The sequence below is a fragment of the Trachypithecus francoisi genome, unplaced genomic scaffold (assembly GCF_009764315.1).
Source record: "Trachypithecus francoisi isolate TF-2019V2 unplaced genomic scaffold, Tfra_2.0 Lachesis_group2, whole genome shotgun sequence".
Taxonomy (NCBI): Eukaryota; Metazoa; Chordata; class Mammalia; order Primates; family Cercopithecidae; genus Trachypithecus; species Trachypithecus francoisi.
In genome coordinates, this window is record NW_022681465.1 from 42,964,851 (window position 1) to 42,977,485 (window position 12,635).

Below are 12,635 nucleotides of genomic sequence, written 5' to 3' on the forward strand. Positions count from 1 at the left end.
ACATGTCATTTTTACAATGGTCATTTATACCTTCATTGGCATATTCATGTATATATTAACTATTGTAGACCTACTATTTAAATTTAGCTGCTTAAAAATTTTATACTGTGTGTATCTATGTATTGTGGCATAATAACCTTCTTCAAAAACTTAATGGCTTAAAACAGCAACTGTTTATTTAGCCCATGATTCGGTGGGTTGGCAATTTAGGCTGGGTTCGACTGGGCAGTTGGTTTTGGCTGGCTCTCTAGCCAACTATTAGGTTAGCTGGAAGCTGGCTGGTCTGGGGTGGTTTTGGCTCAAGAGCTTGGCCCTGCCTCATCCTCCAGCAGGTGAGCGTGGGCTTGTTCACTCAGCGGAGGCAGGGTTCCTTGACAGTAAATGGAAGAACATAGGGCCTCTTGACTTTTTGGCTTGGAAATGGCACAATATAACTTAGCTGCACTTTAGTAGACAACACAAATCCCAAGTCAGCCTATTTTAAATAAGTAGGGAAGTATCTTCCACCTCTTGATAGGAAAACCCCCAAAAGCGTATTATAAAGAGGTGTGGATACAGGGACGGAGGAATTGTGGCCACCACGTGCTGTCATCATCCTCTTCCAATTATTTACCACGCCACAAATCTGACCATGTTACCTCCTAGACTACACTATTAGGTGACTCTTCATTGTCTATAAAATAAAGTCCAAGTTCATAACAAAGGTCTCCATGAACTTTTCATATTGGCGTCATCTACCTGGCCCTTTATGCTTTAAGAATAGGACATTTCTTGGCCGGGCGCGGTGGCTCAAGCCTGTAATCCCAGCACTTTGGGAGGCCGAGACGGGCGGATCACGAGGTCAGGAGATCGAGACCATCCTGGCTAACATGGTGAAACCCCGTCTCTACTAAAAAATACAAAAAACTAGCCGGGCGACATGGCGGGCGCCTGTAGTCCCAGCTGCTTGGGAGGCTGAGGCAGGAGAATGGCGTAAACCCAGGAGGCGGAGCTTGCAGTGAGCTGAGACCCGCCACTGCACTCCAGCCTGGGCGGCAGAGCGAGACTCCGTCTCAAAAAAAAAAAAAAAAAAAAGAATAGGACATTTCTTATAATCAAAAGCAAAAAATGAAACACTTGTACAGTTTCTAGCCTCTGCAGTTCATGCTGCTCCCTCTGCCTGGAGAGCTCCTCCCACTTTTCCATGTTTGGATGAGCTTACTCAGTCTAATAATAAAAATAATGCCACTTATTATATGCCAGGCATTGACTGTTCTGAATACTTCATATGTGTGTAGATTATCTCTATGAAGGGGGTACTATTTTTTAACCTCCTTCTTACAGATAAGGAAACTGGGGCACTGGGAAGTTAAATAATTTGTCCGAAGTCACTCGGCTAAAAGTCTGCTTCCAGAACTGCGATTTGGAGTTTGTGCATTTAACCTCCAGGACCCTGTACCTCTTAAGACTTAGTATGATCTGATCACATATGTATCTTAACATGTTCCATGTTCAATTATCTATTTGTGTCTGATGCCTCTTTGAATTACAAGCTCCTTCACGCACCCAGAACATGTCTTACCTTTAACCATCAAATTGAGTACAGAATCTGTGTTGCCCTCTCCACACTTATCAAGATGCGCCTTTTGCACCATTAAAAGTCTCTGCTTCTTCTTGGAAGAAAAAATCAGAGTGAAGACTATTAATCCTCACAGCATCTCCAAGAAAGAAATGACGAGTGGGAAGCTCTATCTCATTTTGCAAACAGGAAATTTAGGCGTGTGGAGATGAAATCACCCAGCGCGGTGCCAGGTTTCTTTTTTGGGTTTTCCGATTCCTAGTTTTGTGTTCTATCTACCAAAAAGTGGTATTTGTCTATGAAGTGCAGCTGATGGTTGCTTAATTTTCCCCAGAACAAAGTTAAAAACATAACAATTAAATTAAATCACCCAAGAGGGACGCTGCCTTCCATTGTAAAGTTTTGAGGGAACAAACTTTTAGGGAAACTTTTTGTCCCTCGGGTATAGTGCTTTCTTCTCTTTCAGCAGAATATATTGTGTCTGATGGAGCAAAAAATTGTTTTTAAGAAACCCTGCACCAATCTGTCTGCCCCAGCTCAGACACATGCTCACACAGAAAATTAAATTCACAGAAATGAGAGAAAATCAAGAAAACCAAAGGAGCATGTCTTCTGTTTCCCAGAATCATTCTCTAGTGTATTTAGTGGCCTGTTGGGTGACAGGGTGATGAGGGGAAAAGGTTGGTCGAATGCAACTAATTTTTCATGTCTTTTTGCTTATTTCATCAAAGCACCACAAAAAAAGCAAGCATTATGCACATTTCATCTACCTGGTTTTAATCTGTAAGATGCTTTATTAGAACTTAGTTTAAAGTTTTTTGTTTGTTTGTTTGTTTCCAGCTTGAGTTTCATGACTACCATTTACTTCATTAACAGCAGTAACTTCTTGGGTGTAAAGCTTGCTTGAAATAGGAGGTACTAAGAGAAAGTAGGCAGGGAAGGAGAAATAAAAGAAGAGGCTTAAAGAATAGTGCTATTCAAATACATTCACAGGAAAGAGAAGCTGCTGGATGATCTCTCTAGCCATTTAACATGTTTCTCCTCCTAAAGGTTTTTGGCATTGGGCTTAAATTCTATTATTTCCTAAATTGTAATCTTTAAATATTCTTCTAATCAGATATTACGCACATCTTATTTTGATCGGACCTTAGTTAGAATTTTTATTCATATGCAATTTGTTTTGTGCTGTTTTTGCTTCATAGCGACTTCCCAATTTTATAGCTTTCCTTGGGCTTAAATATCCCTGAACTTCATTTGCCTAGATAACCATGCATTTGAGTACTGGTGTATAATCTTTGTGAGAGAGGAACTTTGGCATGTCTTGCAAACCATGCACTTAATAAATGCTGGATGAGGATAATGGAGATGACGCTGCAGATGCTGACCTTTCCTAGTAATCTATTTGCCTTGAAATAATTGTATTTGTCTCAGTGACTCAAAACATTTCTTTTTCCCCCTATTTTTAGCAGGATGAAACACCTTCCAGATTTTGTTATTTTCTACTCCTGACTTAAGAGTTTGAGGAACTGGAAGCCAAGTTCCTCCGGTCATTGTGCACAATCATGAAGCTGCATATGAACTGGCAATTAAAACTCGCCAACTCCTCAACACTGTCTCGGATTCTTCCACCCGATCTCTTCTCACCTCTATTCTCAGAATGGCTGGTTTGTTATGAAACTAATTCTTTTCTAGGCCAAGTTTCCTTTGAGCAGGGTGCAAAGGCATATGATCCTGTGGATTAGAAGTGGGTTGTCATCAAAATGATATAGCTCTGTTCTTCTCTGTTCCTTTCTTGGAATGGCTGAGAACAGACTTGCGAAGAGAAAAACTTGTTGGCGTTTGGGAGCTGCCAGGTTTTAGAGAGCCCAATTATGTCTTTTTGGAACTAGCATTTCTTTAATAGAGTTTAATTTTAAAGTGTTTTTTCATTTTTGACATTTCTTGCAGTTTTTAATTTGAAAAGAAGAGGATGTGTTTACTCATCGGGAAAATAAAAACAGACTGTGTATGAGTAAGCAGGGTCAGCTGTCCATTTGTGATAATATTTGAGTGGCCATCAGATAACCCCTGTGCTCCAAAAAGGGCCCTTTTTATTATCTCCATCCCTGAAATACCCTCATTGCAGTGCCTTTGCTTTAAATCACTGTAGTTTGACTAGAGCACTAGTCTAGTTTGTGGTTCAGCATCTATTATCCCTACTTCTTAATACAAGTACCCACAAGTTCCCTATGAAAATAAAATAACCCCTCCTCCATTGTGGAAGAGCTGATTCCACCTGAGTTACAAGGCTGTGCCAATAAGCCTAGTCCAGTCTCCTGACAAGGAGAATTGGTTCACATATGGGCACATAGCCTGATAGAAGAGATGCGAAGAGACTTTTGCTAGATGATTTTTCTTTTTAAGCCAAGTGTTTTGTTTTTCACAGGAACTACTAGACATTTGATCTCTTTTTTCCACTGGAGTTGTTGGTGGGAGGATGTGATGTATGTAATCACAGTCTTCGTTTTCTATCACATAAGTTTGGAATGGAGGGGACCACTGAGTGGAGCCTAAGCTTGAAGTAGAACATATGGAAAGTGGGACAGTGAGACAGCAAGAAGCTGCACCCTTTGCAACATCCTTTGAACATTGAATTGAGCCTCATACTAATTGCCACCTAGTATGCATGTCATAACTAGTAGTCATGTGAAAATCATTTATTTGGTTTAATTCTATATATCACTGCCTTTCTTGTTCCAGAGAGTCCCATGGGGTTGGCTGAAGCATCTACGTCTCTATCACAGCTTTATTTCTCTCTCTACCAAATACTGCTTTCTTTCTTCTATAGGGGTTGATCCCAAGGGCACTCCCTAATAAACATCCTGCACAGGAAACTCCATCTCAGAGTCTTCTCCCTGGAGCACCCAATCTATAACAGATGTAGCTTGTTTTAGGCAGACTGATTTTCCATGGGCTCACCCCCAATCAAAACAAAACAAAATAAAACAATTTTTATTGTTTGTCATTTTTACAAAGTTTTGGAAATCCATCTATAAGCTTTTGCTTTGAGATCCAACAGTTAACCAATGAGGGGTTGAGTTATCCCAGTAAGGAGTAGGAGGGAGAGGAAATCAGGTTAGAACACAGACTTCTAGAATCTCTAGTCAAATTTATGTTTTATTTATTATTTTTGATGTATTTATATACCCACGAAGCCATCAACATAATCAAGATACTTTTGTAGTTCCTCCCTGCCACTTCTTTACCCATCCCCGTGCAGCCACAGATCTGCTTTTTGTCACTATAGATTCCTTTGCATTTTAAAGAATTTTATGTAAATGGAATCATACAGTATGCACTTTTTTGGTTTGCCTTATTTCACTCAGCATAATTATTTTGAGAGTCATCCATGTTGCATGTATCAATTCTTCATTCCTTTTTACTGATGAATCGCTTCCCATTGTATGCATATATAACAATGTGTTTATTCATTCACTTGTTAATAGACACTTGGTTTGTTCCCAGCTTTTGGATATTATAAATAAAGCTACTATGAGCAATTAGGTACAAATCTTCACACAGACATATGCTTTCATTTTTCTTGGCCAGTTTAACTTTTTAAGAAACTGCCAAACTATTTTCCAAAGTGGTTGCATCATATGTATGAGGTTGCATCTCATACACCCTACCAGTGGTGTATGAGAGTTCCAGTTTCTCCATATGCTCACTGGTTCTTGATATGGTCTTTCCTTTTACTCTGAGGTGGCATCTCATTGGTTTTAATTTGTCTTTCCTTAATGACTAACAATGTTGAGCATTTTTTCACACAATTATTTGCCAATCATATACATCTTTGGTGAAATGTCTGTTCAGATATTTTGCTAATCATTTAATTTTTTATCATGATGTTTTAAGAGTTTTTAAAAAATGATGTATTCTGCATACAAATATGTTACCATACATGTGCTTTGAAAATATTTTCTCCTAGTCTATGGCTTGTCTTTTCAATCTCTTCTCTTAACAATATCTTTCAAAGAGCAGAAATTTTTTTATTTTAATTAAATCCATTTATCAATTTTTTAATTTTATGGATTTTGCTTTTGGTGTCATAGCTAAGAAATATCTGCGTAACCCAAAGTCACAAAGATTTTCTTCTATGGTTTCTTCTGGAAGTTTTATAGTTTTAGGTTTTACATTTGGGTCTATGATCCATTTATTTTTAATTTTTTATATGATCCATTTTGAGTTAATTTTTGTATATGGTGCAAGATATGGATTGAAATTCATTTTATTTTTTTGCATATGGATATCCAAGTGTTCCAGCACCATGTGTTGAAATCGCTCATCTAATTTTAAAATATGGAACACATAATTCCAGTGTGGTCCATAGACTATCTCAGCATAATCACTCCTAGTGCTTTTTAAAAATGCAAATTCCTAGGTCTCACACTAGCCCTTCAAATTAAAATCTTATGACAAATATCCTAGGTGATTCTTGTGGATACCAAACTTTGAGAGCAACTGGCATAATAAGATTACTATTCATTAACCCTTTATTTCAAGTCAACACTGTCTCCATCAAATCTCAGAAAAGATATAATTTAGCAAAAACTCACCTGCTTAGGGAAAAACTTACAAGCTTAAAACACAATGTGAAAAACCAAAAGTATGAAAAATAGAATGAGCAACTGCAAAAAAAAAAAAAAAAAATTAAAGATAAATATATTTGTTAATACACATACAAAAAACTTCAAAGTATCAACAAATCTTAAATGATTTAAAAAACAAGTAATAATCTGGGAAATATTTTTGAAGATGTCAAGTGATTAAGTTTTAATCTATAAGGAGATATAAGTTATTTAAAAGTGAGTAAAAAACTCAGTAAGGGATATATAAAAGGACAAAGAACATAAAATAGACCATGGAGATTATATCAAGAGAATATTATTCAGCCAGTAAGATTGTCTTAAAAAATGGTTTCCATTAGGTTGGTGCCAAAGTAATTGCGGTTTTTGCCATTTACTTTCAACGGTAAAAACCACAATTACTTTTGCATCAACCTAAATACAATGAAGAAGAAACGCTTATAATATGGTGAAAAATCTGAATACAAAATCATTGTTTTGTACGTCTTTATGTACATAAAACAAGGCTTAGGAAAAAGTGACTGAAAGCAAATACACTCCTGGATGGTATTTTTTCTATCTCGAATGAGCAAGTGTATATGCCCATGTCACCAGAAAAGAAAAAAAAATCCATTTTTGTTAAAGAAGAAAGGGTCATACATGATATCCTTGGCAAAGTCAGACACTGGCAGAGAGAACAAAGATGGGCCAAAGGAAAGTCACTGGGAGGGGCTGAAGGCAGGTTTTGCACAGCTGCGCCTCAAATGAGACGGCAGAGGTGGGAGTTTCCTGGTTTCGCCTATTTGCTGTTGCTAAAGACTGCCTCAATGTGATCAGTGCAGATTGGGATGCCAAGAAGAGTGGACAGATTCGAATACCCGTGTCACAGTCTGTTTACCTGATTGGGTGTAAATCCTACTCAAATAAAAAGAACCACCTTTTTTTGACTAAAAAGTGAGTGGTTTACAGAGGAAAAGAAGCTAAAGCTTTTAACAGCCCTTTCTATTTGCCCAAAGCCACCCAGTGTATGAAATGTCTGTTTATTGACAGACTCTGATGTGTTGCTTTGTTTGTATCATCCCTCTTCTACAGTTCAGAAACAAAATCTGAAATATTCCACCAAATTGGAAATTCACTCATATCTTCTGAGTTTCTACGTCTGAACTGAAATTGAACTCTGGCACTTTAGTTCACATGATTTTAGAACAATATAACTTTTTGTTTTGAAGAAGAATGGCTTTAAAAGCCTCATAAATGAGTCCAGCCTGTTCTTGGATATCAAGTAGCACTTACAAACTCTAGTACTAAAATTCTGTGTCATTGTGAATAAGTAAATACCTAAGAAGCAGACATATACAGATTATGTACCTCAGATTACACACAAGTGTAGAAATAATAAAAATCTATTTGCCCCTTTAAAATCTGGTATTGGAAATTGCATCAATAATTGAGGAAAAGGATATTGAAAGACAAAAACGGATTATGATCCAGTATAACACATTAATTAATCTAAAAAAAGGAAATTACAATGTCAAGTAAGGCTGGAGAGATGGCTAAAGTACAACAAAGATTACTGGAGGAATTTTTATGTAGTTGTTCTTTAGAAATGTCTATACTTTTAAGTTCCAGGTAGTATAGAACAAAATTTTCATGCAGTTTTCTTTCGTGATCAGTACTAAAATAGCTGTTGTCAAAAGAACTATTGAGTATCCGAAGCTTGCAGAAAATATCTCATAAAATAAACTAAAATAAATAAATTTGTTTAAGAAAGATTTTCTCAGGCTTGTCAGGAAAATAATCCAGAGTGACTGTGAACTACAAAAGCTAGACAACTTCTCCAAAATAGCAACAGGCAAGAATTTCTTAAGGAAATCCAGAGGAGCTTAAAAAATAAATTCAAGGATCCAGGTTATTTTCACTATTTTTGTGGAGTCTCCTCTCAAAACCAAGAACTGAAGTATGTATTAATAATATGATAATAATTTTACTTAAAGGAAGAACAGAATCTGTTCTCAAATAAGAACAGGACCATACAAATATGGTCTCATTGCTACATATTTCAAAATATGCACTACTAGCGATATGGTTTAGGTCTATGGCCCCCCAGCCAAATCTCATCTTGAATTATAGCTCCCAGGATTCCCTTGTTTAAGGGATCTGGTGGGAGATAATTGACTCATGGGGCAGTTTCCCCCATATTGTTCTCATGGTAGTGAATAAGTCTCACGAGATCTGATGGTTATACAAGGGGAAACCCCTTTCACTTAGCTCTCATTCTCTCTTGTCTGCCACACCATGTGAGGTGTGACTTTCACTTTCTGCCATGATTGTGAGGCCTCCCCAACCACGCCATTAAACCTTTTTTTATTTATAAATTACTCAGTCTCTGATATGTCTTTATCAGGAGTGTGAAAATGAACTAATACAACTAGATTTCTCTGACATGAAAACCTTGCACATTAGTTTCACTTACTTATATGTGTTAGTGGAAAGTGTGTTAAACAGTAGAACAGAAAAAAAGAATTAAAAGTAGGATTATCAGTCAGGCAGGAAGTTCTGGATCCCAATTCACCTACAAGAGTAGATGTCATATCTAAATATCCAGGTTTGTGGGTCTTAATCCTGCCATGCACTTTCCTCTTAACTTGTTGAATAGTTTAATAAGTATTGTAAGTTAAGTATCATAAATGTGTAAGCCATATTTGCAACAATAATGTCCTATTTTTGTAGGGAGGAGTTGTCAGTACAGTATATAAATAGTCAGTATTTTGAGACTGCTATGGTGGTGTGCTTATCAAGATGAGCCTGGTTTTCACAAAGAATTGACCAGATCTAGAATATTTAGCTCCTGTTACTTAGCCAGTTAATTCTGTATTTTCTCAGATTGTATACGAGGATGAGCATTTTGGCTAAGATGAGCATCAAATCTCTCATTTGATAGTCAAGGCAACACTATCCAGTTGGCAATATACAAGCCATTATTTTGGAAAATATGAACAATTCTGTCCCCAATAAGTTTGATTTGCCTGATTCCATAGAATTGAAAATTATATCAACTGAACTATGCTTAGTCGCTTAGTGAATGCCAAAGTTCTTGTTCCTATATCCTTATTTGAAGATAATCTAAAAAGGCAACGAACAAAACAAAACATTTCCCAACCTTTAATCATGCTGTTTCTCATTGAAAAATTTCCTGGATTCAGTTTTAAAAATAATCGGTTAACTAATAATAAACAAAGTACTACCTTCCATTTCAAATCAAGAGCCATTTATCAAATGCTGCGTTTGTCAGGTTCTGTACTCAGCACTTGAAAGAAAAAGATGAGGCTAGTATGGTTTCCACCCATGGATACACTATTTTATATTTGGCAGCATGCAACTACATTATCCTGTTTTATCCTCATTGCGACTCCATGAGATAGGTATTATTTCCCCCATTTTGTAGAAGATAAAACTGAAATGAAAATATCACTTGCCCAAGTTCACACTTTTACTAGAGCTAATACTATAGCCCATGTATTTTTCTGACTTCCAATTATTTCCTCTTTTGATTATTCAAAAGCATGTGTTTTCCCTAATGTTTTTAGTCAAGATAAACCATGTAAGTATTTTAGTGCAGAAGTCTTTCTAGTCCAAAGTAAGAATTTCTATACCTTGTCTAAATTTCAGTAGCCATTTCAATACCATAGGAGCAGGAAATTATTCAATTCCTGAGAAAATTCATGCACCTGTGGATTTCATCTTTTGTGCCAGATGAATGGGTGAGGTTGGATTTGATTTGCTCCATGACTAAACTCTAAAATTGGGATTTAAAATGGGTCTGTAATCTCACTCTGATTCCATTTCTCCTGTAATGCTGCCTAAGGGTTATGCAAGTCTCAGAAACATATTTAAAGTAATAACATGTCCTTTTATCTAATAACATCAAGCTGAGATCTTTTTTGTTCACTTTTGTTAGACCTTTAACCTTTAAAGGTGAGTCAGGCAGCTGCAGAAAACCTGATCTTATTTTCTGCCCCTGGCAAGACTTTTTCAAGTTCATCTTTTTTCCCTTCTCTCAAAATCTGATGAAAAATGAAATGTCAGGAAACAAGCTCTTGGGCTAAAAAACTTGTGTCTGTCTCTGTGACAGATGTCATTTTGAAAGGTTTCAGGTCACCTGTCCTAAGTGTGCCAGTGTGATCTGCACTCACGTGACTTGACCTCACACCAACATTGAGTTCTGCTTTTAAAAATAGCCTTGAAAAAGAATTAAATGACTTCAAGTCATTGCTTTTTCCACTGTCTTTTAACTCTGATTAATGAGACAAAAAACGGGGGTGGGGGAGAGAGAGAGACTTTTAAAAAGGACAGCTTGACCTTTGGGTGCCCCTGGCAGTGAACCAATCAGCATTCTTGTAATCCAAACACAGATGCCTGGAGCTAAACAAATCCTATACTTGTGAACAAGAATTCAGCTTTCTGTCAAAATACAGTGAAGACCAGCACAATAATGCTTTTAACAAAATATCATGAATTAAAATTTAAATGTATGTGATTAATTGAAAAAATGAGATTAAACAATGTAGAGTTTCAATAACAGCTCAATTTAGTAGCAAATATTTCCAGCAAAAACTCATGTGTTTGAAAAAGTCCTGTATCTTAACTCTACCCTGGACATAACTCCCTAGTATTTTATTCCAGAAACACCACTGCTATTATTGTACAAGTCAGTAGTTTGTAATGACTAATTAATGGTGTTGAACTCTGTTCACTTTCTGGATTAGTTATACAATGTATGAATTATTTATCACAGTGATTTAAAAAACGTTTCTTTTTTTTTTTTTTTCCTTTTTTCTCCCTTTTTCTTATGACCTTTTATCATAGCCCAGGCGATTGAATAGTTTTTTTAAAAAAGATAATTTTGTTTCATCAGTTTGGTAGTAATCTCAGGGCTTTGCCCCATAACCAAGAAAATAAAAAATTGTAGTTTCAAAGACATGTTTGTTAAATCTGTCACCCTAAACAAGAGGCCATATTGGGAGAGATGAGATGATCCATGGATATAAACCCGGAAACTTTAACAGCACAACAGAGATGTTAGCTTTTTTGTTTTCTTTGCTTCATTCTTATGTTGGCCCAGCTTGACTTGAAATGAAGGTACATTTCTTGAAGATGTGTTCATTGTATGCTTGTCTGGAACAAGGTTATTAGTGTGTGTGAAAAACTTGAGGGAGAAAAAAAGATGTGTAGACCTAGAAAGCAGTTAGTTAGCTTGAAATAGAAGTGGCAAGTTGATTTTTGGCAATGATTTGTGAAATATATATAAATTTCTTTACCTTCTACAACGATGTCTTAGACCAGTGCTTCTCAAACTTTAATGCACTCATGAATTACCTGGATCTTGTCAACATGCAGATTCAGATTCAATAGGTGTGGAGTGGCGACTGAGTGTCTGCATTTCTAACAGATTCCCAGGTGGGGCAGATGCTACTGAGCCTAAGATTTTAAGTGACTCTTTTTAACTCTCCCCAAGTATGTCAAGTCCCTCAAGATTCCCATAGAGTTCTGAGGTTCAAAAAGATTATTTTAAAACTCCCTTCTGACACACTTTTCCTGTTTATGATCTTTTTCTATGTGTCAGTGACTTGATCTCTTTTAGGAACTTTCTAATTTTAATGTAACTGTAGTTACGTCATCTCACAATGACTCTATCTTATTATGAAGAAAAGATATGCACAAAGATGGAAACAATGTCAGATTTTGCCACCCTTGCTCTTCAATCATTAGTTTCTCACTAGGTCGTGGTCTTGATGAGAGCATTTTGCATTCTACTAGGTAGTCTCATTAGTACTGACATATGTCTTCTTTGCTATATTGCAATCAGAGTGTTCATAATCAAAGGTTGAAGGTCTTTGTAAGAATGCACTTGGGCTAAGAAACACTCAGGGGAAAAACAGTTAAAAACAAGAGCAGTCAGAACTATCAGCAGTGTTTAGACCCAGATAACCACAAACATCCTGGAATTTACTTAACCATGTCTGATTTCCCAGTGAGTCATGTTTACAGCTCTAGATGTTAGTTTACTTTTCTTTCATTTTTTTCTTGATCATTCATGCAGTAGAAAGTGGAAACGAAATCTTCCATGGCAATTAAAGTGCCAATACTTGTGCTAGCTATGTGTTCCTGCTACTGATAGGGAGTGATCTGGCCATTAGTCAAACAAAGCTGTACCAATTTTCTCATGCTCATTACCTATTTATAAATGGACATTCTTATGGCATATCATGCAGCTGCTTTAGCAGGAAACTAATGTCAAATGAGAATGCCAGATTTAGCTTTATCAAGAGAAAATGCACCATATTTAATGCTCAATTTTCTTTCTGTGTATGTTAGATATACACGTGATTGCTGAGAATTTTATTCCAGTGTATTCATGATTGTGTATTCCACTACAAGTTATTTTTGCACTTGGTAAAGATTCTTACTTTCTT